This window comes from Dermacentor andersoni, chromosome 8, assembly GCF_023375885.2.
Source record: "Dermacentor andersoni chromosome 8, qqDerAnde1_hic_scaffold, whole genome shotgun sequence".
In the NCBI taxonomy this organism is placed as follows: domain Eukaryota; kingdom Metazoa; phylum Arthropoda; class Arachnida; order Ixodida; family Ixodidae; genus Dermacentor; species Dermacentor andersoni.
Genome location: NC_092821.1, coordinates 99822876 through 99827638, shown reverse-complemented (window position 1 = coordinate 99827638; position 4763 = coordinate 99822876).

The window sequence follows — 4763 nt, the reverse complement described above, 5'->3', positions numbered from 1 at the left end:
TGCTGGTGTGATCCGCCGCATCGACGGCAGGATATTTCATTTCTGCAAACAGCACTCACATGGCCAATCCTGTTGCATTTGTGGCATTGAACAGGCTTGGGAACATACAGACGGACAGGATGCCGCACATAGCCCACCTTGACGTGGGATGGGATAGAGTCGGCTTCAAAAACTACTTTAACACACCGTGATCGGCCGAAACGATGAATGTCGACGATCTTGGCCGTAGATTTGATGAGTGTCCGCAGGTCGCTGTCCGTTATTTCAGGGTCTACGTCTGTAATAATTCCAGCGGAAGTCCGTTTTCCGTGAGAGAGATAGGGGCGGACCGGCATACCGCCTAACACTCCAATTTCTTTCAGTTTGTCCACGGACGCCCGAGATTTTACATCTACCGTAAGGACATTCTTCCAAGCGTTGATTCTGACCTCTTGGACTTGTCCCGGAATCAGCTGGTCGAAGAATTGGGACAGCCGCTGTCTGTTAATGGTATTCAAATTAGCCGTCTCCGTTGTGGCTACGAAAGCCACAGAGAACCCGTCAGGTGCGTCAACATTCTCCGCAGGCAACTCCCTCGCTGCTGATGTCCGGCGTAACGCGCCAAGTTTGTCAACAGTCTTTGTAGTCGACTCACCAGCTGTTGATGTCCGGCGCAACTTCCTTTTCAGGCGGCGCGATTCAACAGGCGTGAAGCTGCTACTGTCGGAATCCATCTCAGTCAACGTGGAGTCCTCTGCCGAATCTGGAAGCTCCACGTCGGTGACGGCCGTAGTACAGAGGGCACCAACTGGCCGAGCAGCAGCTGGGTCAACTGCGTCGACGGGAAGCTGCACGGGACGTGTGCCCGCCATCCCGAAGGACGACGCGATCACTGTGTACACACAATATTAAAAAGCTACAGAAAAGTGGAACAGCCGAAAACACAGATCGCAACACAAGAAGTTAAATACGTACTATATGGGACCACTTAAATTGCTTCCGAACGAGGCTAGCTCTTATGAGGGTTCCAAAAAGGCAGTATTACTCCAACCTTCATTCTAAGAACCTTGGGAGAGAGAGGGGTGGAATATAAGGAAGGCCGGGATGTTAAGCAGGCAAGAGTCCGGTTGTCTACCCTACGCTGGGGAAGGGAAAGAGGAGAGAGAGTATAGCGACGTGCACGGATGGTACTAGAGTCAAAGCCGCTCGTGCAAACCAGACGTTCTCAGAAAGCACAAAAGTGCCTTCTCTGCCTTCTGATTCGATCATCGGTCGGGACAGCGTTCTAGTACTACCTGTTCACTAAGAAGACGATCATCTAGTTTCCTGAATGCGTTGGACATAGATTGTCTTTGTGCTTCAAATTAAGAACAGTGGCACAATAAGTGGTCAGTATTCTCCTCGCATCCACACACATCATATGCAGGACTGTCAGCCATCCCAATTAGTGCTGAATAAGCTATCGGGAAGGCAAGCCCCAGCCACAACTGACACACAAGAGACGCTTCGCGTCGGCGCAGTCCTGCCGGAGGTCTGAGTTGCAGCGAAGGGTTTAGTCTGTGCAGTCTGGTGCGCCTTGCATGTGCGGTATTCCACTTTGCTAAGGAGAGCGTGCGTGCTAGAATGCGAAGTTGTCTCGCAGCGCCGGTCCCTGAGAGAGAAATTGGGACGCATTGGTATTCTTAGTTTGATGTCCGAGCTGCCTTATGTGCGTCATTTCCAATGATACCACAATGGCCTGGTATCCATTGAAGATAGGTATCATGAATTTTTTCTTTCAAGTGATGGAAAAGTTCCACGATTTCGCACATCAGCTGATCGTGAGTTCCGTGTCGAAGAAACGACTGCGCACATTGTAAGTCCGGCCTTGAATCGCAGAAGACTGCCCATTTTCGGGGACTTTCGGTATTTATCACATGAAGTGCGTCGCGGAGAACTCTGCAGCTGTAGACGCAGTGATATGGGAAGTCTTAAACCACTGGGTTATTTCATTGTCGGTATAACTACAGCGCCACCAGAACTGGTTAATGTAGTTGAGCCATCAGTAAAGACTTGTGTGCAGTCCCTGTATTTCTCGTACACGAGGAGTACACTAAGTTACTCGACTGCAGATGGTGGTAAGTCCGACTTTTTCTGAAGTCCTAGAATTGTAAGATTTAATTAAGTACGGCTCACACACTATGGAGGAATCGAAGGACTTGCCGCAGTTGCGTAACCTGACCTGAGATAGGCACGCTGCGCGAAGACAGTTGCACAGAATGTCGTGTGGGGCCTTTCTACTGGGAGACTTGCGAGGTGGTGGGTAGGGGTCCGGGCCAAGTGTTTTATGTGCACACGCATTGTTTCAAAAGTAATGCGCGTTCTAATAGTGTAATCTTGAGCGACTGCAATAACTTCAGTCGTTGACGGACTCCGCGGCAGACCAAGACATATCTTGAGGGCTTGCGCTTGGATGCTTTGGATTGTATTCAGGCTAGTTCTGCGGGTATTGGAGATGACCGGCACTCTGTAGCGCAGGAATCCAATAAAGAGGGCCCTCTACAGCTGCAGCATAGAGTGTATTGACACACCCTAGGTTTCTCCTGCTAGGAACCTAAGCATATGGCAAATTCCCGTCAGTCGTTTTTCTTTTTCTACATAATTCAGATGAGGGGTTCAGGAGATATTTTTGTCAATGACCACCCCCCAAAATCTGTGACGTCTGCTGTACAAGATCAGCTGTCCGTCGATGGATATGACGCATGGAGACATTGGTTTTCTTGTAAATGCCACCATTGCACACTTTTTACATGATATTTGCAGTCCTTGTTCTCGAAGGTAGGATGATGATAAAGTGGCTGCCCTCTGAAGCCGCGCGCGAAGCTGCAGTCGTATCACATACGACGTCCAAATAAAGAAACATTGGGACATCATAAAAGCGGTTACAGCTGGTCGTAGTGTGTGAAATGTGCTCACTGATGAGGTTGATTAAGGTGCTGTTGAAATATTTAATGCATACTTGACTAACGTAGGCCACAGCTTAGCAAAAAGCCTTCCTTGCCCTGCTCGTCAGGTCAGCCTTGAGAACACCGTGGTGAGTTTGTTTACTTGTTTTTTCAGCATCCTGCTTGACGAAAATATAACGGTTGTAAATAACATGCCAAGTCATAAAACACCAGGACTAGGTGGCATTAACATAAGGATAGTTACCAACTAGCCCACCAATCTGCCCTTTTGAATGAAAGAAAACCTTGATATCCTGGGGCCAATACTTGGCGATATGTTTAGGTTTTGTTTAAATGAGGCACTCTTAGAATGGAGCAGAGCTATCGCCACGCTCAAGCTATGTTCGTGTTTCACACGTGGCAGTTAAATAGCCATCTGAAACACATATTTCTTCCTTTTAACACCCGTGTACTTAGATTTAGGTGCACGTTAAAGAACCCCTGGTGGTCGAAATTTTCGGAGTCCTCCACTACGGCGTGCCTCATAATCAGAAAGTGGTTTTGGCACGTAAAACCCTATAAGTAAATTTTCTAAAGTTCATTTCGCAGATGTAGAAACTTACACTAATCAATCATAAATATGGTACAAGAAACTCCGAGAGATGGCATGTTCCGCATACACGAACTAACTACGGGAACCAGCTATTATCTTATGCGCTAACAACTGTAGCCGCCATTCTCAAAGATTTACAGGAAGCCTGAAAGTAAACCTAACGCTGCCACCTTCACATTTTTTTTTACTTTTTTTTTAACGCGCGGAAATGCTCACTAAGAACATCATTCTACTATTCAATGCTTGGGTAATAGCGCTGCTCGCGCCCTCCCTGCGTCGACTCGTCTTTCTCTACAGCTCTGTTTCGAAGACGTCTCCAGCAGCCGTTAGCTGAACAAACACAATAGGACAAACAAGGCGGCCAGCGCATCCGATCATCAGCGCCCTCCCTCCCTGAAGACCGCGGTACGGTAGCTTCACGCTTCAATGGGGCCCCTCGAACGGCCTGTGCGAGATTCGCTAGCAACGACTCGCGCGTGAGAATAGGTGTGGTCAATTGTTCCAGGCCAAGACAGGCATCTTAGCGCACTCCTTTTATAAATGGTCTCCTATAACAAAGCAGTCTTTAAGGTGAACGACTGGGGCGGCGCGTTCCGCTTACGCTTAAATCACAATGGAGGGGCGGGGGGGGGGGGGGGGGGGCAGCCGCTGCTAAATATAGACTGTGAGAACTAAAAGTAGCCCCTCCCACCTCCTCACGGCGTGGCTGAAGGAGTTACGAAACTGTCTCCACCACGTGAGGCGTTTCGCGTGGAGGTCGCGGTAACGTTTTCCTCGCATGTCGATGCCCATTCTAAGCTGGGCGGATCATGTAATGCACAGGTTAGTTAACGGGTGCACGATGAGGGTTACAGAATGGGTACCAAGAGAAGGAAAACGCAATCGAGGACAAAAAAAAGACTAGGTGGAGCGATGAAATTAGAAAATTCGCGGCCGCTAGGTGGAATCGGTTGGCGCAGGACAGGGGTAATAGGAGATCGCAGGGAGAGGCCTTCGTCCTGCAGTGGACATAAAAAAGGAGGAGGAGGAGGAGGAGGAGGAGGAGGAGGAGGAGGAGGAGGAGGAGGAGGAGGAGGAGGACAGTCTCGCAACACTGGCAGCGCATGCGCTGTCCTTCCGCAAGCGCCACAATGCCTGTTGTCCTCGACAATTATGGTCCACTCGCCGTTGTCCCTCCTTGATAAACAGCAATATTATTCACCATCGTTATCTAGTTATTTGTACAACTTATCTGCGGTGCCTAACGG